The sequence below is a fragment of the Theropithecus gelada genome, chromosome 11, assembly GCF_003255815.1.
Source record: "Theropithecus gelada isolate Dixy chromosome 11, Tgel_1.0, whole genome shotgun sequence".
NCBI lineage: Eukaryota > Metazoa > Chordata > Mammalia > Primates > Cercopithecidae > Theropithecus > Theropithecus gelada.
Window position 1 is genome coordinate 86,098,613 of NC_037679.1, and position 27,953 is coordinate 86,126,565.

At 41.8% G+C, this 27,953-nt stretch overlaps 1 long non-coding RNA gene and 1 pseudogene across 1 annotated transcript; one reads left to right on the forward strand and one right to left on the reverse strand.

The window, feature by feature from the left end:
* Positions 1 to 2,035: 2,035 nt before the first annotated feature.
* Positions 2,036 to 25,266, forward strand: LOC112634972 (annotated as a pseudogene).
* Positions 7,013 to 11,966, reverse strand: LOC112635232. The gene is made up of 3 exons (XR_003121879.1): positions 11,729 to 11,966; positions 10,591 to 10,760; positions 7,013 to 8,048 (listed from the first exon to the last, which is right to left on the reverse strand). It is a non-coding gene; the product is annotated as an uncharacterized LOC112635232 (long non-coding RNA).
* Positions 25,267 to 27,953: the final 2,687 nt, after the last annotated feature.

Genomic DNA, 27,953 nt, shown 5'->3' on the forward strand with positions numbered 1-27,953 from the left:
GATTAAAAATAAAACATCCTTGTCATTATAATGATTTGTTTTCCTATACAGTATACATATACATATATATGTGTATACATATATACACATTTCCTATACATATTTCAAAGTTGGTAGTTTTTTTTGGTTAGACCGTATGGAGCAGAGACATAGGTTTTCACTTTTATTTTTGAATATCCTCTTTCCCTCTCTTAGCTCCCTCTTGGATAAGGGACGAGGATTTTCCTGGGTGACTGGTCATCAACACAGAGCTGGGCGCGTGGCTCTTGGCTGACTTACCTGAAGATACAAGAGAGTGGTTTCCTAGGATATCCTTCAAGTTCCTAAAGATGAATGACTCCCAGAAACTCTTGAGATTTAGGTTGGTGAGGGTGTGTTAGTCCGATTTTATGCTACTACTGATAAAGACATACTCAAGACTCTGTAATTGTTTTTTTCTTTTTGAGATGGAGTCTCACTCTGTCAGCCAGGCTGGAGTGCAGTGACACAATCTCAGCTCACTGCAACCTCTGCCTCCCGAGTTCAAGCGATTCTCCTGCCTTAGCCTCCCGAATAGCTGGGACTACAGGTGCCCGCCACCACGCCTGGCTAATTTTTGTATTTTTAGTAGAGAGAGGGTTTCACCATATTGGCCAGGCTGGTCTGAAACTCCTAACTTTGTGATCCACCCACCTCGGCCCCCCAAAGTGCTGGGATTACAGGCGTGAGCCACTGCGCCCAGCCAAGACTGGGTAATTTATAAAGAAAAAGAGGTTTAATGGATTCACAGTTCCATGTGTCTGGGGAGGCCTCACAATCATGGTCAAAGGCAAAAGGCACTTCTTACATGGCAGCAGACAAGAGAGAATAAGAACTAAGCAAAAGGAGTTACAAAAAGCCATCAGATCTCATGAGACTTATTCACTACCAGGAGAACAGTGTGGGGGAAACCACCCCCATGATTCAATTATCTCCCACCAGCTCCCTCCCACAACACATGGGAATTATGGGAGCTACAGGTCAAGATGAGATTTGGGTGGGGACACAGTCAAACCATATCAGAGGATAACTTGTCCCTCTCAGTTTTCATATCCCGCAAGGAAGATCAGCATCAAGTACTTGCAGCTGAGATAGAAATTCTTGAAGCTTCTCTCTGCTTTTTGTTCAGTCTGTCCTGTCCTTTACAGCAATGCTCCATGACATGGAAAAAGTTTCTTCTCAGATGTTTTTTATATACCCATCACAGGTCCAAATGCCATTTCCTTGCAGCAAGTTTATCTGTGCAGTTGACAGGCTACTGTTAGACCATGGCAAAAGGATTCTATTTTTCCACTTTTACCAAAGCAGGCAGTTTTTGACACTTAGAAATTCCATTTCAGGTACTACAAGTAAGTACCAAATTGCTACCTATTCACCATAATTATTGCCAGTTCTAAAATGCTCCCACATCTTTAGAGTTTTAGCAGATCATTTAAAAAGAGTATCAGCAGCATTATGTCTTTGAAGCAGAATGGAATTATAATGCATCCTTTTGCCAAATACCTCAGGGTAGTATTTTTTGCATTTTTTTCTATCTGTTCTGGTATAAATAATATTATCGTGAGTGGTGGTCTAATTAGTTGCCCTTTAAAATAATTTGGATGTATTTCCTAATCTTCAAAATGTTTTAAGAAGTGACAAAATAAAATTCAGTCATAGAATGTGAAATAAGTCAATGTGTACTTCCTAATTCCATGTACTTATTAATATGTATTGTTCTTCACATCAGTGGGGTAGAGATCATCACTAATGACCGTCTGATGCATGTCAAGAACTGTTTAAGTTTACAGAGCACTAGAGGTTATTTTTCTAATTCTGTATATTGAAATAATTTTTGGCATCAACATTTATGTGAATAAATTTTTCAAGTATGAAATATATTTATCATAACACAAAGTTTTGGTTCTTTTTGAATTTTTGTATGGTGATGTTTCAACGTCACCTTTAAGGTTCAATGAGATGGTTACTGTCTCATTATTACATGAAGTGGTTGGTCTGTCTTGAGTTCAGATGATGCTTTGTGGTTGCGGAGGGTGAAAGCCAAGGGCTTTTGATTAAGTTAAACATGATGATTAGTGACCTTGTTTGAAGACCAAGAGGAAGCGTGTCCTTGCCATGAGTAAAGGAAATGCCGAGGTCAAATTTGAACCAAGTAGCAATGAATACCAAAGACACGGCAATGATGTCGAGGGCATAAATTGATACTGTAAAGACCACTTCAGTGATTCCATAGTGTGTGAAGGAAACCAGGAGAGAGCGGTTCAGGAATGATTTCAACAGGGTCACCTGTTGGTCATGTTAAAAGAGGAAAGTACCAACAAAAGCATAAGCCCCCAGTCTCCCATGGAAGAAAATAATAAATGACTCAAAAACGGTGGTCCAGACAGCTTCACAAGCTTCCCCACTCAAGAGAAGTCACTGGAGCCCAGTAATCCTAGTGACCTCAAGGGGGCTAACGGAGTTCGAGATAGGCATGTATGCCCTGCTCTGCGTCTCCTTCTTGGCCATTCTGGTCTTCTTGATCAACTGCGTGGCGTTTTCCTGGAAACACAGACACAAAAGGTTTGCTGTGAGTCAGCAGGGCAATGTCCCCCATTCCCATGACTGGATCTGGCTTGGGAATGAAGTGGGACTTTTGGAGAACCCTGTTGACATTACACTCCCGTCGGAGGAGTGCACAACCATGATAGACAGGGGCCTGCAGTTTGAGGAGAGGAACTTCCTTCTGAATGGCAGTTCCCAGAAGACTTTTCATAGCCAACTCCTCAGACCCTCTGACTACGTCTATGAGAAAGATATTAAAAATGAACCTATGAATTCTTCAGGCCCAAAGAGGAAGAGAGTCAAGTTCACTTCCTACACCACCATCCTTCCAGAGGACAGCAGCCCATACACAAATTCCATCCTGTTTGACAGCGATAACATCAAGTGGGTCTGCGAAGATATGGGGCTGGGGTACTTGCAGATTTAAAATGTTTTCATATGGGCCTGGTACAGTGGTTCATGCCTGTAATCCCAACACTTTGGGAGACTGAGGTGGGAGGATCCTTTGAGCCCAGGAGTTTGAGACCAGCCTGGGCAATATAGTAAGACTCCGTTTCTACAAAAAACTAAAACAATTTTTTAATTTTTTGAATCACCAAGTCAGCTGTGGTGGTCTAAACCTGTATTCCCAGCTACTCAGGAGGTTAAGAAGGGAGGATTGCTTGAGCCTGGGAAGCAGAAATTGCAGTGAGTTATGATCACACCGGTGCACTCCAGCCTGGGTGACAGAGTGAGACCCTGTCTCAAAACCAAACAAACAAACGAACAAAACTTTCTTATGTTTGAATTCTACTACACGCTTTCTGTTTTTCAGGGAGTTGGAGCTGTGAGTTTGGTCAGCAATAGAGGGTAATTTAGCACAGAATAATTTGTCAGGGTATTATCAATTAGATCTCTGGTGTCAGAGGCCTGAAAATCAAATGCAAATATGTAATAAGCCAGGGTGTGCTTTTAACACAGCCCACATAGGCATTGCTGAAGTTTTAGGAACGGTTTTATATACGGCCTGGTACTGGCTCAGTGCTAATTCATAGAAATAAATTCAGCCAAAGGCCTTGATACCCATCTCATGACAGACAGCTGTTTGCAATGAGAAAGAATTTGACAGATGTTTAATTCTTTGATACTGGTAAGGTACAGTGGACAGTTATGGCCCTTGGTGTGAGACTAGGCTTGTGTGAAATTGATGCCCTTATACTGAAAGAATACACTGAGACTATAAAGACCACCTCCGTGATCCCACAGACCATTAAGGAAACCAGGAGAGAGTGGTTCAGGAAGGATTCCAACATGGCGCACCTGTTGGCCAAGAGGAACGTACCACAAATAGCACAACCCCCAGTCTCCTGTGGAAGGAAATAAGAATGTAGCTGCCTTATTTGTAACAAACACTGCTCATTGTTTTCACAGACATTTATAACAACATCTGCTTGTTGTGGGTTTTACTGCTGTTTGCTTTTTTTGTTTTTTGTTCTTGTGGTTTTTTTCTGTTGTTTTTGACTTCTAGAGGTCTTTTTAAAACATGTAAAAATATTTTTTATTTGTAAAAATATTATGTTTTATTTGAGACATGCTTTGTTTACACAGAAGTTTAATTCATTGAGATTAGCCATGGCTTTTTAAATTTTATTTTTTACTTATTTTTTAAATTTTAAAATTTTATTGTTTTATTTTTGTTTAACTTTTGTCTTAGGTTTTGGGATACTTGTGAAGGTTTTTTACATAGGTAAACATAGGTCATGGGGTTTGATGTACATATTATTTCATCATCCAGGTATTAAGCCCAGTACCCAATAGTTATTTTTTCTTTTATTTTTTCTTCAGACAGAGTCTCATTGTGTTGCACAGGTTGGACTGTAGTGGCACATCTCAGTTCCTTGCAACCTCCGCCTCCCGAGTTCAAGCTTCTCCTGCCTCAGGCTCCTGAATAACTTGGATTACAGGTGTGTGCCACCACACCCAGCTAATTTTTTTGTATTTTTAGTAGAAATGAGGTTTCACCATGTTGGCCAGGCTGGTCTTGAACTTCTGAACTTGGGTGATCCACCTACGTTAGCCTCCCAAAGTGTGGGATTACAGGCCTCAGCCAGCGTGCTGGCCCCAATATTTACCTTTTCTACTCCTCTCCCTCCTCCTATTATCATCCCTGAAGTAGACCCCAGTGTCTGTTATTTCCTTCTTTGTGTTCATAAATTCTCATGATTTAGCTCCCACTTATAAGTGAGCACATGTGATATTTAGTTTTCTGTTCCTGCCTTAGTTTGCTAAGAATGATAGTCTCTAGCTCCAAGAGATTAGCCATTTTATTTTAATTAATGGAATCCATATTGAATTTCAGGTTTTCTCTACTTTTCCATACTGTACTGCCTATTAATAGAAACTAATCAACTTATCCTCACATTCTGTTTCCTTCCTTTTCTCATTGACATCTTATGTTGGCAATGCATGAGAGATCTTACTTAACAATATTAACAACCAGTGAGAAAGGGTCAATTTTGAACATGAATTTTGCAAAGGTGGGGGAATATCTGTGAATCACATGCAATTCCTGTATTTTGTTATCTGGTGGCTGAACATTCATTGGAAAAGTATGAAAACAAAAAGTCTCAGAGAAAACACCTGTATTCATACGAGTATTTTCTGAAAAACATGTTTTGCCACCCAGGCTCAAATATAAAACCAGCATTAATAAGTAGAAAAAGAAAATCCCCTAGGAAACAGCTGCAGATTAAAACTGTCATTTAAAAAAATAAAAAGAAAAATAAGAAATGAGCAAAATTCTGTTTCAACTTAGCAGTGAGAAAATCCATCTTTTCGGTGACTAGAAAAGCATTCACATCCATAATCCTAGCAAAGTTGAAACTTTCATGGGATGTGTACTGAGATTGAAAATCAACAAGTATGCTCAATAAAGTCATGAAAATGAGTGGATCAGGAAAAATATGAATGAGCTCTGAAGCTCAAGAGGCAGTTGTCAAGAACACAGGGACTGGAAAAATAATTGTCAAAGAAAAAAGAAATTACTCAAATCTCAAATAGCTTTTAAAATAGAAATTATTGTTGAAATAATAGTATTATATTGTTGATATTAAGCAAATACAATACTAAGCAAATCAAGATTTTTAGAATAAGAAAATGAGACAGTATTTTAATTTATTAAGACGAGATGGCTAAAAGAGCAGATATTGGGCTAGTAAGACCTCAGTGTGGGCTCTATCAAGCCATTGGCATATTTAATAAATAGACCTGGAAGGACATAGAGGAATTACCTTGGACATTTTCATGACCACAAAGGGCTGATGATTGAGCTATTCAAAACAGAAATGTTCAGGTCATCTATTGTATTGTTATTTTTAAAATATAACTTTTATTTCAAGTTCAGAGGTACATGTGCAGGTTTGTTACTAGGTAACCTTGTGTCATGGGAGTTCGTTTTGCAGATTATTTTGTCACTCAGGTATTAAACCTACTGTAACCCATTAGTTATTTTTCCTAATCCTCTCCCTCCTCCCACCCTCCAGCCTCCGATAGGACCCAGTGTGATTGCTCCCTTCTATGGGTCCATGTGTTCTCAGCATTTAGCTCCCACTTACAAATGAGACAGCGGAAGTTGTTTATCAGCTTATTGAGCTTTTGGGTCTTGACTATAGGGTTTTGGAGATACAGGATCATGTCATCTGCAAACAAGGATTGTTTGACTTACTCTCTTCTTATTTGGATGCCCTTTCTTTCTTTCTCTTGCCTGATTGCTCTGGCCCGGACTTCCAATACTATGTTGAATAGGAGTCATCCATCCTCAATGATGCTGAAAAATCCGTGCCTCACTTTTACCCAGTGGTTCATGTGACCTTGTTTTTCCAAACACAGCCCCAGGCAGAGACTTGGGAAGATCCCCTGGATTGTCAGAAATTAAGAAGGGAGACAGCCTGTGCAGGATGGATCTCTGAGCAACAAAATGAGATTTGCTTCCCACCTTTGTGCCCCAAATCACTAGAATTTATTACCTTGTCAAGAGGTCTTTGTATAATATATACATTATATTTTACACACTCTGTCTTTATTTTCAGTAGAGCAAGGAAAACTAGAGGACTCTTAGGTACATGTGTTCAGCCATGTATATGAACGCCACAACCTAAACCCACATTCCCCTCGGAACTCATCAGATTGATGACCAAGAAGTTCTCCTAGCATCTCTTGCTAATAGGAATAAAGAGTGTGAGCAACGTACAAATCACAGGTTTAATGGGCTTGACTCTTAAACACAGGCATTCAGCTGATTCTTTGTTAAAATGGGGGTGAAGAATTGAGTCTGCTGATGCTTGAAAATTCTTGAAATTTGTCTAGAGAATGAAGCGTTTGCTGTATATAAAAAAAAAAGTTTGCAAAGCGATTGCTAATGCCTAGTAGAAAGTTCCTCAGCTAGCCAAAGAAAACCACTGCTTTCTTCTTTATCTTTTCTTTTTTTATTGTTGCTATTATTGTTTTTAATTGGGTTATTTGTTTCTGCCACTGCTGCTTTTCAAAGGATTTGGTGGAGAAGTAGCTAAAAACCCACCTCAATACAAAGCCACACAGGTAAATTCACCAGCATGTTCACCGAAACATAATTAGAAAACTAGGCTTGTGCATTTTGAAAGGCATTTTCCATTTTCTTTGCATCTGTATCCTCAATTTCTTTTTTACTTTGTGTGACCTGAATTGCATCAGGGAATGAGTCTCCTTCACCCACTCGGTATCTCCGTTAACAGATCCTGGGTGTGACTTCGTTTTGTGGGAGTATTTTCATGGACAAGAGACAGGACATGTCCTTACTCATGAGCACTGGGATTAAAGCAACATGGAAAGCAGGGTATTTCCCACGTTGTGGAGCTTGGTGTGCTGAAGCCAACTCAGGGTACTGCGTGCAAAGGTGGTTTCTCAATGAAGTGGTTAAGGCACTTCTGCCCTGAAAATGGCTTCAGGAAGAAAACGGGGGTCACCTCTCTTTGTCTGCTCCTACTAAGCTCAAAGTAAAAACACAAATAGAAGAGCTGAATGCCCACTGACAAATTAAACTGTTAAACAAACCCATAACTTTACATTTCAATGTAGTATACAGCAAGTGAAGGAACATTTTGGTGGGAAGCGATAAGGCCTTCAACTAATCTTACATTTGGCATGGATATTCATCAGACTAACAGAAAGTCATCGAAGTTTCATCCGCTCTCTTTCCCTGATCACTGGGCAGCACAGGTTATAGCCACTCTTATTTTCTAGCTGATTGCTTTTCAACAAACAGGCCTGCGATATGTAAACTGAAGCAGGGGTTGGGAAAGAACATAGATTATAACTTCTGGAAATTCAGTTCCCTGGACATCTGTAGAAGTCTGTGCAGCATGCTGATACTCACATTTCTACCCCACAGTTTTGGGAAGTAAGAGAGGAATCCATGCATCCAGGCTTTCAGAGATCATTATGCTGGGCTTCTGCTCCTAGATTTCCAGCTGCTGAAAACAAGAAAAAGTAAATATCTGTGTAATTTGACGTTTAGATTTATAAACATGCATTAACATTTTTCCACACATGCTCGTTTTGCAGAAATTGAAAGTAATGTAAACAATTTTAAAAGGTATTTAATCGGCCGGGTGCAGTGGCTCACACCTGTAATCCCAGCACTTTGCGAGGCCGAGGAGGGCCGATTGCCTGAGGTTGGGAGTTCGAGACCAGCCTGGCCAGCATGGTGAAATCCTATCTCTACTAAAAATGCAAAAATTATCTGGGCGTGGTGGCACACCCCTGTAATCCCAGCTACTCGGGAAGCTGAGGCAGGAGAATCGCTTGAACCTGGGAGGGGGAGGTTACAGTGAGCTGAGATTGTGCCAATGTACTACAGTTCTAAAAGACCAAGACTCCGTCTCAAAAAAAAAAAAGTTTAATCTGAAAAGGCATAAAGAAGTTGAATCTCTAAAAAATTAACTTTCCTTTTTCCTACAAACCTGAGTAAAAGTTTTTTTCCAGATGTCCCCATTTGATGATAAGAGAAACAGGACAAATATTTCTTACTTTCTAATCAGCAGAGCAAACTACCTAAAAACTTAGCATTTTAGTGGCTGAGGCCTTGGCTCCCATTTTGCTCTTTTGCATTAATAGCTTGATTATGTATATGTGTAAGGGCAAGAGTTTTGTATGGGGCCAAGAGTGAAAGATGCTACTGGCCCAGACATGCAGAGTTCTGGAGACATAAGAAAGACTCAAGACAACTGAGGAGTTGCTTGGATCCCTGAAGATTGCTGCAGATGTTTCAGGATTAGGGGGCGAGTTATTTACTAAACTTTTTACAAGCCATCCTGTTGGCTACCACGCACTTCACGAAACTGTCAGCCTCACCTTTGCCATTTTGGCAAATGCCACCCTTTGTCATTGGTATGGAAAGGGAAGTCTTAGTTGGATGTGTCTTAATGATCAACGGCTCCCCCTTTTCCAAACATCACAATCATCATATAATAATAGACATACAACTTAAAAATTGTCTTTGTGAAACTAATCTGTGAAACTGCATGCTTTTATGAATCTAAAAAGCTGGCAGAAAATGATCCTGAAAGGCTGGGCATGGTGGCTCACTCCTGTAATCCCAGCACTTTGGGAGGCCGAGGTGGGCAGACCACGAGGTCAGGAGTTCGAGACCAGCCTGGCCAATATGATGAAACCCCGTCTCTTCTAAAAATACAAAAATCAGCCTGGTGTGGTGGCAGGCCCCTGTAATCCCAGGTACTCGGGAGGCTGAGGCAGAAGAATCACTTGAACCTGGGAGGCGGAGGTTGCAGTGAGCTGAGATTGCACCACTGCACTCCTGCCTGGGTGACAGAATGAAACTCTGTCTCAAATATATATATATATATTAATTAAATATATATATTATTTATTATTATAAATAATTATAAAAATAAATTATTTTATTAATAATTATTTCTTAATATAAATAATCATATATATATTTAAATATATATATAATTATATATATATATATACACACACACACACACACACACAAAGTTATGGCTGGGGGTGGTGGCTCATGTCTGTAATCTCAGCACTTTGGGAGGCCAAAGTGGGCACATCACTTGAGGTCAGGAGTTCGAGACCAGCCTGGCTAGCATGGTGAAATACGATCTCTACTAAAAAAAAAAAAAATACAAAAATTAGCAGGTGTGGTGGCACACACCTGTAGTCCCTGCTACTTGAGAGGCTGAGGCACGAAGATCTCTTGAACCCAGGAAGCAGAGGTTGCAGTGAGCTAAGATCACACCACTGTACTCCAGCCTGGGTGACAGAGTGAGACCCTGCCTCCTAAAAACAAACAATCTAAATTTACATAATTATTTATGTAAACATAATTTAGGTAATTTAGGGGAAACTTCTTCCCCCTAGAATATAGAAAACCTGAGCCACAGATCCCAGCATTTTCTCTCCAGATCTCACTATGCATGTATGCCGTGTAGTAAATGCAGTTCCAATAAAAGAAGAAAAAGTGGAATTTGAAAATGAAAAATGGCATTCATGAAAAAAGTATACCTTTATTTTGACTTTTGTTTGCAAAATGCAAATACTACATATCAGATTTTTAAAATTCACATCGTTAATATGCATCAATGATCTCTTTTTGAATTTGTAAAATTTAGATAAGTTATGGTGCCATGTTTGCTGTGTTTATTTTTTAGAATTTTTTAATGGAGGAAAATTTGGAGAAGGACATGACCTGAGCCTATGTTTCATGGGGTGCCCTTACTTGACACAATCAGGACACTATCACTTTCCAGATGGAAAATAACGATCCAAACGCTTTAATGTCCATTAGGGAAATTATCCTCCCAGTCCAAGAAAGCAATCATGTTATCAATTCATAATACTGGGCGATCTTCATGTTCTACGAGATGTCTTCAAAACGTCATTGCTACAGTAGGTCATTCTCTTACACGATTTTTAAAAATTTTATTTCAAAATGTGGGCTTATTTCCTTAGGTCCTACAAAGGATGAAACTATAGAAAAACCTTTTTACATATCTGCATTGTCTGTAGGAATAAACCACTTTGCAAAGAGTGAGATGGATGCTATGTCTTAATTTGTTGTCCATGTGATGACGACTTTTTACTCCTTTAGATGGTTTAATTCACTCTTTATATGATGCAATTCTCTTAGCTGCTTTCTTTGCACAAAGATACTGTGAAAATATAGGGAAAGAGGTAATTCACAGCTTTCACTTTTCATTGTTACACTTGGAACTGAAGTGACCCATTACTTGATTTTGAGAGACACTATAGACCCAAGTGTTAAAATTAAAAGAATAAAGCTTCTAAGAGAAAACGGAAGATAAAACTCTTTGCTATCTTGGGTTTAAGAAAGATTTCTTAATCAGATCTCAAAGTTGCTGACAATAAATTAATAAAATAATTGAGCTTATAAACATTTTTAAAAATTCTTTTCCTGATCCTGGAGAGAATTGACTTAAGAGTCTGACACCTTTTACAGTGTGATAAGAAACATTTACAATTTATCCTCTCTGAGCCTGCTACCTGGAAGCTTCATCTGCATGATAAGAATCTTGGTCTCCACAACCCTTTATCTGAGCCTAGACCTTCTCTTCTATGGATATCTGGTCTTTAGACAACCTCTTTCAACCAACTGCCAATCAGACAATCTTTGAATCCGCCTACGACCTGGAAGCTTCCACTCTGAGTTGTCCCGCCTTTCTGGACCACTGATGTCTTCTGTCTCCCTGGAATGTATAAAGCCAAGCCGTGGCCTGACCACCATGGGCACTTGTTCTCAGGACCTCCTGAGGCCGTGTCACGGCATGTCCTTAACCTTGGCAAAATAAACTTCTAAATTGATTGAGTCTTGTCTCAGATACTTTTTGGTTTACAACGTGAAATATATTATGCCTCCACTGCACTCATTATCATGGGAAAACACCTCAAAAAAATAAATAAAAACAAACCAACAAAAGACAGTAAAGACCTTTGTACCGTCCATTATTTTTCTGCCCTAGTATTTGTGGCCAGATCAAAAACAAACCAGACAAGGACTCTGAGGGAGGGAGATTTCTCTGACACCTGTAGGTAGGATCAGGCTTCCAGGGCTGCAGAGGGAAGAGTTTCAATAAGAGGAGGAAAAAGCAGTGACAATGACCTTCATGCGTCCTCTACTGCCGACCGTCTGGGCTGCAGTCCCCTGGCACATTTCCTTGCAGAGAAAGGATAGCAGGAGTGGGCTTCCTGATTTCCTGATTTCCTGATTTCTCTGAGGCCAGCAGGTGCCTGGAGTGGCCTTTGCACCCCCTGCTGGTCGTTCTGGCTGCACACAGTCTCATGCCTTGTGAGTGTGAAACCAGGTGCTGTCTCGTTCCCCAGGTTGAATGCAAGAGAATGCTTGGGTAGAACTTTGTTACCCAATGAAGCCTCCTGGCTCTCTAGTCCCTGGTAGCCTGTCCTGGTTGCCGGGTGCTTGTTTGCATTCCAAGCTCCACATTCCCCAGGGTCCAGTGTGGTCTTGTGTCTAAGCTGGTGTCTGGCCACCAGGGGCAGACATGCAGGGCCTTGGCTACTGTACTAGGTCTGCTGATGGCCACAAGCCTTTACTCCCAGCTCTGCGTTAGCAGTGGGGGTGTCTGAAGGCTCAGGGGATACACAAGTCCTCCTGGTTCCTGGGGAGGTGATGGTAAGTAATCCTTCTTAATAGTCTTTAAAAAATACATAATTTGCTGAGTGCGGTGGCTCACGCCTGTGATCCCAGCACTTTGGGAGGCTGAGGTGGGCAGATCACGAGGTCAGGAGATCGAGACCATCCTGTATAACAAGGTGAAACCCAGTCTCTACTAAAAATATCAAAAATTAGCTGGGCGTGGTGGCGGGCACCTGTAGTCCCAGTTACTCGGGAGGCTGAGGCAGGAGAATGGCATGAACCCGGGAGGCGGAGCTTGCAGTGAGCCGAGATTGTGCTACTGCACTCCAGCCTGGGCAACAGAGCGAGACTCTGTCTCAAAACAAACAAACAAACAAACAAACAAACATAGTTTAACATGGACAAAGCAAGTAATCAAAAGACTATCTGGCAAAGTGAAAAATATTGTAAAATTCTTAACACATTTGACTAGATTATAAACCCAGGAAATTCTTGAGCTTCCTTCAAGATAGGCCACCTCTTTGAGTGAGTTAGAAACACTGGGCTTGTCATCAGTTAGTACTAATATGAACAGGTCTATCTCTTTGTATAATGATAAAAGGGGCCTTGTTGAAAATAAGCCACAGGTGAGCCCCCTCTCTCCGTGGTGAACTGTGTATATGGGTCACTTTCAAAGTTAGATATGGTTTCTGTAAGATGAAGCCCGGCCATTCTAAGTCACTTGAGTGAAAACAGCTTACCAGCCTGGCAGAAAAATAATTCACAACCTAAGAAAGCACTTTGTGGTCTTTAAAAACACTGAAAATTTCTTTTACAAGAAACTGAAGGCTGGAAAGAAAGGGAGAAGGACTTGAATAGACAGAAGGAAATTATTGGAACTCTAATGGATACAAAACACAAACCCTAAATGATAGATTTAGTTTAAGTGTCTGATGGAAACGTTTCTGACTATCACGTATCTACCAGCCAATAGAAAATAATGTAGAAGGTGGAAATCTGAAATTAAATATAAAGAGTGAATTATAAAATGAAGACCACATTGTCCATTAGGCAAAGTTCCTTTTGAGAAACCTTTTCGTGCTTTTAAACACTTTCTCCTAGAGGAAAAAACTAGAAGACAGATAGTAAACCAAAAAAAAAAAAAAAAAGAAAAAGAAAAATCTAACAAATACATTTCTTAGAACTCAAACTGAAAATCTCCTATGGAAGGAAGAATCTTTCCATTTAGAAAATGTTCACACAGGAAGTGAGAAAGCTGCTATAGAAACTGGAAATACCATCTGAACTTCATCAATGACAGATACATCAGGTATGGATTTACCATTTAACATTGGCGAAGAAACAGTCTAAAGGAAAAGGAAGCATCAGCCAGTCCCCTTGTAAGCTGGGGACCTAAGAAAAAAGAACAAAGGAATGGAATCAGAATTAGAAAGAAGCACTTTGACTTTATCAAAACCATTTTATCTCCCCTAAGGAAAAAGCTTGTGATAACTAATTAGCAGCTCTGGTCACTGCAGAAATCTCAACGCCTTGAGAAAAAAAAAATGCACAGGAGGAACACAAGTTAGACGGAGCTGAATTAAAGGTGAGCTTTTGGCTGGGCGCGGTGGCTCACGCCTGTCATCCCAGCACTCTGAGAGGCCGAGGTGGGCGGATCACCCGAGGTCAGGAGTTCAAGACCAGCCTGGTCAACTTGGTGAAACCCCGTCTCTACTAAAAAAAAAAAAAAAAAATACAAAAATACAAAAATTAGCCGGGCATGAGGGCGGGTGCCTGTAATCCCAGCTACTTGGGAGGCTGAGATGGGACAATCTGTTGGACCTGAGAGGCGGAGGTTGTAGTGAGCCAGTGCACTCTGGCCGGGGTGGCTGAGTGAGAGAGACTCCGTCTCAAAAAACAAAACAAAGCAAAACAAAACAACAGTGAGCTTTTATGAAGTGGTCCTCATATCCCTGCAATCCCCAGTACAGCTCTGGGAGAGCCTTCAGAGGACACGGCGATCCACCGATAACCAGATCCGGGAAAAGGAAAGAGAACTAGCGACAGATGATCACCAAGTTGGAAAACTGTTTTTTCCCCCCATCTCCTATGCCAACAGTATCACCTTTTATAAAAATCTTTTGTGCTTTCTCTCTGTAGCAAGAGGAAAGCAGGGAAAAAGATATTTAAGAGTAGGTCTTAGTGTACACATTCTGCATAACCTAAGGATTTGGGAGCCCTTCACTCTCACGCCTGAATTCATCCAGTTTCAACAAATCAAAACAAGGAGGCAGTTCAGGGCCAATCTAACTGCTGTTATTTGTGAAGTAAAGGGCATACCTAACTTCCAAACCCTCCATGCTGTGCTTCAGAACTCTTAGAAAAAAACCAGTAATTGTACAGGCCATCCCTTCCAGCGATGGCTGGGGCCTCACTCCTCCTTCAGACTGGGGTTTCTGGGTGCTGGCGTAATCCGCGACCCACACTGTGCCTGTACAAGCAGGGCTAACTAACAAAGGGCGGTGTGAACAGCTTTACGATGAATGTCATAGTAGGATTATTTTATGTACCAATAACTAAATCCCAACCATTCTGGCTTAAAAACACACAGACAAAGTTTCCAATAAGAAATGGAAATAAGGCCAGGTGCGGTGGCTCACGCCTGTAATTCCAGCATTTTGAGAGGCTGAGGCCGGCGGATCACCTGAGGTTGGGAGTTTGAAACCGGCCTGACCAACATGGTGAAATCCCGTCTCTACTAAAAATATAAAATTAGCCGGGCATGGTGGTGGATGCTTGTAATCCCAGCTACTCAGGAGGCTGAGGCAGGAGAATCGCTTGAACCTGGGAGGCAGAGGTTGTAGTGAGCCAAGATGCAGCCACTGCACTCGAGTCTGGGCAACAAGAGCGAAACTCCTTCTCAAAAACAAACAAACAAACAAACAAAAAGACGGAAATAAAATTTACCTGGAAAATTTCTTTAGATTAGTTGACTGTTGCTATATTTTTGAGCTAGGCCCTCAATGTCCTAAACAGTCTCCTAAGGAATTTTCCTTCTTTTCCCAAATATTCTCTCTCTCTGTCTCTCTCTCTCTCCTGTATTGGCCGTATTCTCTTTCCATTTGGTAACGAATGTGCAGTGCCATGCTTTTATTCTACCAGTTTAGCAAATCATACTCAGACCCCACACATACACAGGTGAAGTGGAGCTTCCTACTCCTAACCACAGTGGTCACTTCAGAAAAAGGCACGTAATTGAATGCCTGCAATAAGAACCCTCCACAAAAATTCCCTCCACAGGAACAATTAGGGACCACATTCTTCTCTTGGAGGACTCTTCGTTACATGTGTTCAGTCACATATGCATTTCTGAGGCCATCATTATAGGAAGGGACAGGACACATTCTGATGATCAAGCCAATTCTAAAGGATTTCCACATGAAAGGAGAGTGGTCAAATGACAGCTCCTCAAAGGACAACATGGAATGCAGTTACTAGAAAAAAGGAGAAGCAAGGATGGACAGGCAGAATACCCAGGCGGGTGAGGGGGTGGGGAAACAGACTAGACAGAGGTGACTGTGTGGTGCCTCAAAAACAGTCCCGAGAACGGGGCAGAATGGAAACTGTATCACATGGAGCCACAGTGCTGGCCCAATGCCACTGCAAAAATCTGGATTTTCACCTCAGCAAACTACACAGATGGAAAGTCTCCTTCTGACCAAGATGAAGTAATCAAGACTAGATTCATGATCTCACCTGGAAAAAAACCAAAATTATATAAAATAATGGTCTTCAAGACATTAGGCATCAGACCATGTAGGACAGTGATTCCCTAAGAGATGGGAAATGATCAAGGTGGACCCTATGGCTGCCCCCGTCCATTGCCTAGAGAGACTTTTGTGTACGTTGCACAGAGCGAGGACCCAGCTGAAGCCTGGTGAACTTCCTCAGCTGCTGCCGTGGAGTAGGGATTCTGGGGGGACAATGGCAGCTGACATTTGCAAGCAGAGTTAACAAAGATGAGGAAAGTTGCACCTAGAAGAAACTCTTGGGCTATACAGAAAGCTCAGGTGAAGTCCTCAGCCGGATTCTGATCCACACATGCACGTGAGGTTAGCCAAGGAGGAACCACCTCAATGGGAGTGAGGGAAAAGCACTCAGAGCTCACAATCCCCACCAGCCAGAATGGGAAGGTCACTGAAGCATTTGTAAGTCCTCCAAAGCACAAGGCTTTCTTGTGAATGGCGAGAGATGAAATTTCTTCCACCCAGTACTGAAGGTAAGCCCACCCCAGTCTCCAGTCCTCCTGACCCAGGCCCATAACAGGGTCCCTCTCACCAGTCTGATGGACCCAGATGTTTCTCATGCTGGTTATTTTGGGCTTGAGTTTAAACTCTGCTCACACACCCTGACACTATATATAAACACATAAAAGCAAACAAACAAAAACAGCAGGAGAATTTGAGGCCTGTCTCTTGCATCTGGTGAGGTAGCCACAACTACTTATGTGCCCCTGCACACTCCAGGAAGCCTCAAAATCATGATGGTAACATCAACTGATTTGGTGAGTGCCCCCATGCACAATGCATCAGATGGTCTGCTAAGTGTTTTACGAGCATGATGCTCCATAACTGTCCCTACACGGGCCAGCTAAATGCAAAAAGCTGCATAACCCTTTCTTATTGAATCAGTGGGGAAGTAAGGATTTGAAATCATCTCTGTATCTGGCTATACTGTCTCTATGTGATAAAAGATGGAAATGCAAAAGCTCAATGAACTATAGACAGCAGCCAAAATGTGTATGAATAACCCAAGTTTGCTCAGGGGACAGATTTGTATATCTAGAATCCAAAGGATAACCGTTAAATAAAGAAAATGCAGGCCATTTACAAGGGAATTGTCACATTGCCTCCACCCTTTCGCAGACCAATTTCCCCCAAATAGCTGTTTTGTGGTCAAATTAAAAATGGAACTATGGGTGGCACGGTGGCTCATGCCTGTAATCCCAGCACTTTGGAAGACCAAGGTGGGTGGATCCCCTGAGGTAGGGGGTCCAAGACCAGCCCGACCAACATGGAGAAATCCTGTCTCTACTAAAAATACAAAATTAGCCGGGCGTGGTGGTGCACGCCTGTAATCCCAGCTACTCCAGAGGCTGAGGCTGGAGAATCGCTTGAACCTGGGCGGTGGAGGTTGTGGTGAGCCGAGATCACCCCAGCCTGGGCAACATGAGCAAAACTCCATCTCAAAAAAAAAAAAAAAAAAAAAAAAAGAAGGAACTATGTTATTTCTTTAGGTTTCGTTAAGCAAACTGAGGCCCAGGAAGTTGGAATGGCCCCACTGAAAGCACACAGTAAATCATTGCCAGCCCTGGATGCTAAGAACTCCTCTCCCAGAGGTTTTATTGATGAAACAGTCTTGTTAGCACTCTTGGCAGTACTAATGACTGGGCTTTTCCTCTCCTGTTATTATTCCAACCTAATTACTATGAGAAGCATCTGTTGTTGAACATGGCACCGTAGGCCTAACCGTGATTAATTGGTTTTTATTAATTCCGTTCAAAAAATTATGAAGTTTGGTTTTCCTTTAGAAAAATGAAAGCTGCATGCATATGTTACTCTCACGTTAACAATAAGGTAATAAAATGGCTAATCAACATAAGCACAATGACTTTGAGAACTGAGATCTCCATGGAAAGAGGTGAGGTAAGTTTCAGGGACAAGTTCCGCTTACAGGAGCGAGACACACAGCTTTTGGCAAAGCACAGCAGGCAAAGGAGGCAGCTATAACATTAGACAAGCAATGAAGCAGCGTTTGAGCAAATTCTTAATAGATAAATTGAGCTACCACGTCAGTTGGAATTGGAATGCCTGAGAATGCCCCACACAAGGGGCATCTGTACCAATACAAGAGAGTAATGTAGTCCCTGCCACTAAATAGGAACCTGTTTGCACCCAAGACCCTACACCCCTGCAGAAGAGAATCTCCCTGCCACTAAGGACAGAGTCAGTGATGCTGAGAAATCCCTGCCTCCCTTTTACCCAGTGGTTCATGTGACCTTGTTTTTCCAAACACAGCCCCAGGCAGAGACTCAGGAAGAGCCTGTGGATTGTCAGAAATTAAGGAGGCAGACAGGCTGAGCAGGATGGATCACTGAGCAATAAAATAAGATTTGCTTCCCACCTTTGTGCCCCAAATCCCAAGAATTTATTACCTTTTCAAGAGGTCTCTATATAATATACACATGATATTTTATACGCTGTCATTATTTTCAGTAGAGCAAGCAGGGAAAAATGAACCTTTCGGGACCAGGTTCCCTGTCTGTGGTTTACATGTCCTCTAAGCACGCAAAAGTAGCATGGCCCCGGACCCCCAGCCCAGGGTCCAGCCAGCTGCCACCAATCCCTGGCCTTTGCCTGCCTCAAGACACTTGGGACTCGCCAGCCGTTTTATATTCCATTTACTGTCTAACCTTTTCCCTAAATTAGTTCCTCGGCTGGAGGATTTTTCTCAACCTGGACATCTGTAACTCCGATATTTTCTAGCTCAGATTCTTCCAGCGATTCAGGCTTTTGCTGAGCGTGACTATTCAGTAGGGCCTCTGGGATCAATTGCATCATTGGTGCTAATTCCTTAAGCCTTCCTTGTGTGTATACCATGTTCCAGTGTTCCCCTGAGTTGCGATGATAACAGAGATGTCAGATTGACTTTACAGTTAGCGCTGCATCTTAGAGAACCTAAAAGAAGCTGGGCACAAATGTCTAGGCTGTCTTTGGAGAGTTCTATTGATATAAACATAATTTAGGACCTCTGGGATCAGTGAGCTTCAAATTCCTGCCAACAAAACAGCAGAATGAATTTATTCATCCCTTGGATTTCTGTTCAGTCATGTTACCTGGGTTGCAATAGAATGAGGTGCAAGGGGCAGAGTGCCTGTGCTAAGGTAGGTTTAAAGGGCCTTGAATGTTCCACTGTCTGTCACAAACCTCTGCCATTCCTGTGCAACAACACGCCTGGGCTGATCGGTTCTAAGACAAAAGTGACAGCCATACAGAGCACAACCCCTTGAAGACAAGGTACCCCAGCCAGGTCCGGCATAGATCAGCCAGTCCCCAGGTAATCCACAAATGTCTGAGCCACAAATGATGACTGCTTGGGCTCTGAGGTGCTGTGGTTGGTTGCAGAACCATCACGGCCACAGTTAACAAATGCACATGGATTTAAACTGGTCCCTATTTGTCTTCTGCACAGCACCTCTCAATGCCTGAAACACCCTTGTTATTTATGTATTTATGTACTTCAAGGTTAGAGGTTCTTCCTATTTTATTCTCCACTGTATCTCTGAGAAGTAAAGCAATGTTTGTAACATAGGAGTTTCTACATAGACATCTGTGAATACATGAATGAATCTAATTCTCACATTAGCCCCCTGAGGTATTACAGAAACTTCCCTCATTCCTATTTTAGAGATATAGAAACAGAGGCACGGAGCTATGACAAAATTGTTCATTATCACATAGCCCGTGAGGGACGTGGGACTTCAGCCAACGGATATGTTTACATCAGTAGAACTCTCCAAAGTCAGCCTAGACATTTGTGCCCAGCTTCTTTTAGGTTCTCTAAGATGCAGCTCTAAGTGTAAAGTCAATCTGACATCTCTGTTATCATTGCAACTCAGAGGAACATTGTTTGTGGTTTCCCAGCAACCACTTTCTAGCTGACCCCCTCCCCACCCACATACACACAGCTCTCCCTTCTCATGGAAGCTGCAATTTGTTCAGTCTGTGTTAAAGATTTTCACCAATGAATCCAGTGGGAAAGGTAAGAGAATTCACAGGAAGAGATAAATATTGTATGGGAGCCTTTTCGGAAAGCAAGAGAGAGAGTGAGAGGATGGCTCTCCCAGGCTGCCTGAGAGTTGAGTTTATATAATAGGTATCTACGCACATGCTCTCTTAGTGTTTATTGCACACTTGCTCTGTGACAGCCATCACTGTACCTGCAGAGGTTATAGAATACATAGGATGATGTGTCTTCTGTCCTTGAGGAGCTTATATACATATAAATAAATAAATAAGTATAAATGAATATATATATTATATATATGTTATATATTATATATATATATATATATTTTTTTTTTTTGAGATGAAGTCTCGCTGTGTTGCCAGGCTGGAGTGCAGTGGTGCGATCTGAGGTCACTGCAGCCTCTGCCTCCTGGGTTCAAGCGATTTTCCTGCCTCAGCTTCCCGAGCAGCTGGGATTACAGGCACGCACCGCCATGCCCAGCTAATTTGTGGATTTGTAGTAGAGACGGGGTTTCACCATGTTGACCAGGATGGTCTCGATCTCCTGACCTCGTGATCGACCCACCTCGGCCTCCCAAAGTGCTAGAATTACAGGCGTGAGCCACCGTGCCCGGCCGAGGAGCTTATATTTTTGTAGAGGGAAACAATTTTTTTCTTAAGTCACAGGTAAATGAATATGGCAGGGCAGACAGAAAAACAGGGTATTGAGAAAGGTATCCAGGGAATGTACATTTGAAGTCAGTGGTCAGGAACAGGGTTTACTGTTTCAACGTAATGGTCCACAGACCCTTTTGGATAAGCTGCCACTGGAGGAAAGACTTGAGAGAGACGGGGAGTAAGTAAGTCACGTGGCTATACAGAGAAAAATACTGCTTCAGTCTTGATGGCAAAAGCAGTCAGAATTAGCCTTGGGCATCCCTTAAGATACCTGAAAGTACAGGACAAGGGAATCTCTCCGCATGTCCAGGGCAGCCAATTTCCCTCCAGTGTTGAGGCTGAATGGCTGATCTTCAGCTGATCTCCAAAGGGAGAGGGCGCCTGGCACTCCAGGGCCATGTAGTGTGAAAATACAAGGATCATGTTCAGGGTGATGTGACACTCAGACTCAGAGACAGCACGGGACCCAGACAGAGGGGACAACAGGATCACTACGTGCGTTCTGGGTTCATTCTGGGGCATTCGATGTGCTGTTCAGTGTGGACAGCACATTTGAACCATTTAGATGGCTTTTCTTTATTCTTTCCTTTGTCCTTTCTCTCTTTCTCTTTTTTTTTCTTGTTTCTTCTCTCTTTCATGCATTTAAATATCCTAATTTATGTAACCTCCAAGAAACCTATGCTACTTGTAACCAAAGAATGAAGGCATAGATTTATGTTTGCAAAAGTCAAAACTATAATCAATGGGTAGAAGCATTAGGGAAAAGACTTCATACCAAGAGCTACCCCAAAGAGAACTGGATTACCCTGGAAAATGACCTCTGTCTCCGGCAGGACACAGGGGAGCCGAATGATCCTCTGTTATGGGATCAGCCAGGGAACTTGGCTGCAAATAACAGTAACAGTATTGATGTGACTTAAACAGAAATGAATTTATTGAAAATTAACGGGTAGTTCCCCAAATCCACTAACAGCCAAGAGGAAGCCAGCTGGAATTGCTGGAGGCTGGGCAGACCGCGTAGCGGAGGAGCAATGTGGTTGTGAACTGGACGCTGGAGCTGCCACTGGTTCTGTTCTCATGTCCCTGCTTCTGGATGCAAATGTCAGGGCAGGAATTCAGTGGGCCATGTCTAGCTCTCCTTCCTGTGCCTGAGCTGGCAGAAAGCAGGAAGAAGATTTGTGGTCTCATTTGACATCTTCAAACGGATCTAAAACTCAGCCCTTATCAGAAGTCACACAGTGGGGACCACCCAGCAAACGAAAGGCTGATTGGATGCGAGGCCGTCTTCCTCTCCAAAATGGGTCAAATGTCCCCCAAAGCAACAGTTATTCTGGATAGTGTGATTTACAGAACTAGATAATCTTAAAAAGTCCTTCTATGTCTAACATTTTATAAGTAACAAGTGTGTTAAAATAAGAACCCATGGGAGAAATACATATAAACTTTCCAATTTTCAGAGATAAATTCTACTGCTGTATGACACATTTATGACTTCTGAGCTTTTACTGTAATTGACTAGGTTCCTCTGGTTTCAGCCATTCTACCAGTCTAGTACCCACCAGATACTTACTTAAGTTAGCATCCTACAGCTATATGTAAAAGAGATCTTCTCAAGTCAGCAGAGCTTAAAAGGACAATTTATTATGAGAAGCAAGATGTCCCATGGAATACAAAAGTTAAGTTGGAATGGGGTCTCCGTAACAGGGAAACAAAAAGCTCTGAGGCTTTATTTTTCTGAGATTTATTTTTCTCTGCCCCCCTGCATTTCCCCCTCTTTCTGTAGATCTAGTTTCTTTTCATGGCAGGCAAAAAATGATGTCCTTCATTTCCACGTTGGAATGTTATGGTCTGGCCGGGTCACGCCTTTCTTTTGGGAGCTGCTTTATTTTGTGTTGATTACATATTGATGATATCAACCATAGCATATGTTTTCATGACATATTGATGATATCAGCCATAGCATATGTTTTCCCAATCTTGTGAACAAAAACACGGCCCATATGAGGAGGTATTTGGCTGACGTTGAGGCGCCTTGTCTAGGACGTGGTATCTCCCAGGACATGCCATTTAGGTTTCAAGCCACAATTAAACTTGACATCCGATTACAGTCACTGTTGGTTACAAACACAATTTTACAATAATTAACTGCCAAATTGCACCACCAAATTCAGTTAGGTAACATAAATTTCACCTTGTTATATACAATGATGAATTATGAAGGGCAGTGGGAATCTTTAAAATCAATTTTCATACTTCCAATAGTAGGTTATTCTTTCCTGAAAGACACACACACACACACACACACACACACACACACAGAGCATCCTCTAATCAATGAAATACATTGCTTGAGAAGGAAGAGTGAGTTTATAATTTTATCACATACACATCACCCCACAATAATTCATTTATATACATTACATTTTTATCGCAATGCATGAGGTTTGTAATTTTGATGGAAGAATTTTAACGAATTGAGAACTTTGGAAAAGCTCTAGCGGCCCAGTTTTCAGGATTTTCATTAGTTAGTTTGCTTGTTTGTTTCAGAGTGAGAGTTTTGACCAGGAGCGGACACTGAGGAGAGCAAAGATCACCCGGTACTCATCAAGCAGGACTTCTAGAGGCAAAGCTCCTTACCTGTGGAATTCAGAAGTAATTAGACTTCCCTATTATCCAAAGCAGGCATCTGGTACCAGCCTTCTTTCCCCAAAATGTATAAGTAACTAGAATTTCTACACGCTCCACAATGCATATGCGTCAGACCTCATTTTGCAACCCTTGATGACATCAAGGCACCAGAATGTCTACAAATGTAATCAGCTATGATGACCTACATAGTTAAAGCTCCTGCTTTAAGGTCCATACACACCCCTAAGGAACATCCATGGTGGGCTCAGTTTTCTCTTGCTGAGGCTCCCGCTGAGCTCCTCTGCAGCATTCTTTCTTTCTAATAAAACTTTCCTTTTCATTCAGTCTGTCACTGATGGGCATTTAGGCTGATTCCATGTCTTTGCTATTGTGAATAGTACTGCAATGAACATATGCACGCATGTATGTTTATAATTGAATTATTTATATTCCTTTGGGTGTATACCCAGTAATGGGATTGCTGAGTCAAATGGTATTTCTGTCTTTAGGTCTTTGAGGAATAGCCACCATGGAATACTATGTAGCCATAAAAAAGAAAGATAGCATGTATTTTGCAGGGGCATGGATGGAGCTGGAGGCCATTATCCTTAGCAAACTAACGAACCTGTGTAACAAACCTGCACTTGTACCCCAGAACTTAAAATAAAAGTTTAAAAAAACCTTTCCTTTTCAAACCTATACTGTTGTTGGTAAATTCTTCTTCCTACCCGTGAGTAAATCACTTTTTGTTGCCGGAGATCTGACACCTTGCTCAGCAGGCACTTACCCTTTTTATTCCCCATATACCTGTCTAAGCAGGAATTGGTGACTTAATAAATTTGAAGCAAGATTTTAGCAGAATGAGAATTTGATCAGAGCCTAGTGACTCTAACTAACAGACCTGTTCATAGGTAGTCAAGGTTCTCCAGAGAAACAGAAGCAGTAGGACATGGGGCAGGGAAAAAGAGAGAGAGAAAGAAAGAGAAAGTGAGAGAAAGGTTCCAAGAAATTAGCTCACGTGCTAGAGGCTGGCTAAGCAAATCTGAAATCTGTAGGGCAGGCTGTCAGAAAGGGCAGGCAAGAAACGCTAAGGGCCGGGAGCTGTGGTCCTGTGGTTCTGCCAGGCTGTGGCCCACAGGTGGAATTTCTTCTTCTCAGGGAAACCTCTTTCTAGTCTGGCAATAAATAATGGCTAAATGGATTTTGTGGCTAAGGCTGCACAGGGGTATAGAAAAAGTTCAGCAGATATTATTAAAAGGCATTTAATCTCTAGGCAACTCAGCTAGATGAAATGCAGTGAAAGAGTCGCTGCTTTTATCAGGAGAGATACATGAGGCATCTTTACCTAATAAACACCATTTGTTATATTGAAGCTTTAGGGCCGAAGCTGATGAGTTGAAACTCTTTAAGAACAAAAATCTCTTTTGAAAATAACGCTGCACATTTAGGCATTTTTTTTTTTTCTCCTTTGGGATCTGAAGAAAATTTCCTTGGGAGGCCGAGACGGGTGGATCACGAGGTCAGGAGATCGAGACCATCCTGGCTAACATGGTGAAACCCCGTCTCTACCAAAAAAAATACAAAAAACTAGCCGGGCGAGGTGGCGGGCGCCTGTAGTCCCAGCTACTCGGGAGGCTGAGGCAGGAGAATGGCGTAGACCCAGGAGGCGGAGCTTGCAGTGAGCTGAGATCCGGCCACTGCACTCCAGCCTGGGCGACAGAGCAAGACTCCGTCTCAAAAAAAAAAAAAAAAAAAAAAAGAAATTTCCTACTTTCTCTGCCCACCCCGCCAACCTTTCTTTGGCTTTTGTGATGTTTTATTCTGTAAAATCCACCCACAGAATGAGGACCACCTGTAAAGGTCATCAAAGGTTCTTTATTCAGATCTTACCAATAAGGGACTTAGCACGCTTTTCGTTTTGGCAGAGACTCCCAGGGGTTTTAAAAGAGTTTTATGGAAGCAAAGGAGTCTTAAGTTTTAAGACAGTCCCGGATTGGTGAGTATCCTTCGGGGATGAAGTTTTCTCCCAGAGTGCGCTGAAGCAGGGGAGGTTTTGGATGGCTTTGGGATACACTGGCTCACCTTTGATTGATGTGGCTTCTGTTGGTATATACAGGGGGTCTTTAAAGGCTGGGTGGAATCATCTGTGTTTTTCTATTGCAACTGGTAGAATACTGGTCCTTGGTTTCGAGGTCCAGGTCTTGCCTAAACAATTCCACAGATTATATCCTAATATCAGCTAGTGTTGAAAACAGGGGAGTTGTGCTGCCAAAAATTAATAAAAATATGTATATTCTACAGTATTTGAAATGAACCCTCTTTGTTTTGATGTATCGGATCTGTTAGTTGCCCTTAAAAATAAACATCTGTTTGTCTCTTATACAACTATCTGCTATTTGCCTATTATCTATCTATACATTAACCTTACAGGAATAATTTAGGGATTTGGGGAAAATAGAATATTACAGCACTGGACTCTGTTACATGATGAGAGAGCAGATACCACTGTAAAGGAAGAATCTTTATTGCCATGAAATATTTTATTATCTGTGCTAAATAATCTCTGCAGAAAATAATATCAAACAGCTTTGAATCAATACCAACTGAATAAACTACCGAATTTACAAAATAACGAAGTCAATATATAGATATATACATGTTGCTTATACCTTCCTGACACTTCAATAAGTGGCTTACATAAAGGTTTCTAAATAAATGGCATGGTGTAGAAACCACTATGGTGATGTCAGCAGCAAAAACAACATTGTAATAGCTAATATTGATAAGTATCAATTTGGTGGCAAGTAGTCCTACAAAAATGTTCCAATGTAATTCTCACACTTAATACAGATAACACAATAAAAAGTAAACATATTTATTAGGCCATATGTCAGTGGTTCTCATCGAAGGTCCATTTCTAACCTAAGAGGATATTTGGCATTGTCTGAAGACAATTTTTATTGGCACAACGGGAGAGACGCTACTGGCCCCTAGTGGGTAGAGCCCAGGGATGCTGTTAACATGCTACAATGCACAGCACAGCTCTCCCTGACAAAGAATTAGCTGGCCCTAAATGTCGTGCTGTGGCTAAGGACTCTGGCCTTGCATTCTCCCCTTTGATCTTCTCATCCATCCCATGGGGTAGGGGATATTATAGTAGCACAGAGAGGCGTCAAGTCCACCAAACTCTTTCTCTCTTCTTGAACCTCCACCTAGTCAACATCTCCTACTGATAAAACTGATTTCTGGTCAGTGGGAAGTGGGTGAAAGTGTTGTTGTCACCTCTGTTTTGGGTTTACAAAACCTCCTGCTCAGCTCTTCCTATTCTCTCCCTTACTCCCTCCATTGGATGGCCACAGATGATCCAGTGCAGGACCCTGAGAAGCCCACAGGAGAAGAAGAATCCCTACAGTGAGAGAATCCTGGGCCCTTGAGTGACTGCATGGAGAAGAACCCCATCATTGACTCATGTTAGACTGTGACTGAAAAATAAACCTCCTTTGTGTTAAGCCACTGAGTTTTGTGGTTACGTGTTGCACAAATTTTCCTATTTTGGCTAACACAATTATTCTACCTATTTTTCAGATGAGGAAAAATGAGGATTTCAGAGATGATGGTTGATCAGAAGTCTGGTTCAATGTAATGCTCTTAGCTGATTCTCTGAGGTCTCTCCTCCTTATGTCACCTTGATCTTCATGGCTGCTGCAATTCCAGTCCTCCTTCCAACACACTCTCTTGAAATTCCCTCTCCTGGCACAGGAAAGTTTTGATTTCACTGACGGACTTAGTTTAGGTTATTTGCACCCTTGAATTTGTCTCTGTGGTTAGGGAGATGTTATGCAATGCTACGCGCTGGTTGTCTTGGGTTATCACCTTAACCAGTCATGGACATCAGGTGAGAATGATAGTTGATTCAGCTTCAAACTTGATTCCGGGGGTCAGCTCTACCCATTCACGCCTGATGGCTTCTGTGCTGTCTGCCCCGAGGTTTTCTTTCCAAGGATATGTATGTGATGGAGGTGACATTGGATGTTTATGTCACAGAGAACCTTGAGAGGGTCATCTGTTCCCTAAAGCGATAGGTTCCAGGCTTGCTTGAGAATTTCACACAGCTCAGAGACAATGTGATGCCCAAATGGATGTTTATATTCCAAGCCACGACCTCCAGGCTAAACATCAGGTTCAGCTACAGGAACTTTACACTCGGACTTGCTCCACCCCTTCTGTGACTGTCATCCAAAGGCATTCATTCTAAGGCAATTATGACCTTGCACTGTGCCTTCCTCAGAAATCTAATGTGTTTGTCACCTACTGGTGAAAGGACATGGCTTCTATTTTAGGTGAAGAAAGAATATAAAGAACTATAAAACTCCCAGTAATTCAGAATGAGGGAGCAGAGACCCAGACCGCTTACAGGCACTGCATCTGTTAGTGTTGGATTTATACTCCTGCCCTTAAGTACAGCCATAAAATAGTATCTATTGGATAGTTTTATCTAAGTAGGCTTTGCTTGTTCATCTCACCTGACTGATTTAAAGTCAAAATTGGCATTAATTCGTGGGGGAAGATAAAATGGAGTGGCCAGTAACTGGGGACTTTTACTAGCTTCATTAGATGCCATTTTCTGAAATGATTTACTAGAGCACAGAAGAATTATTTGA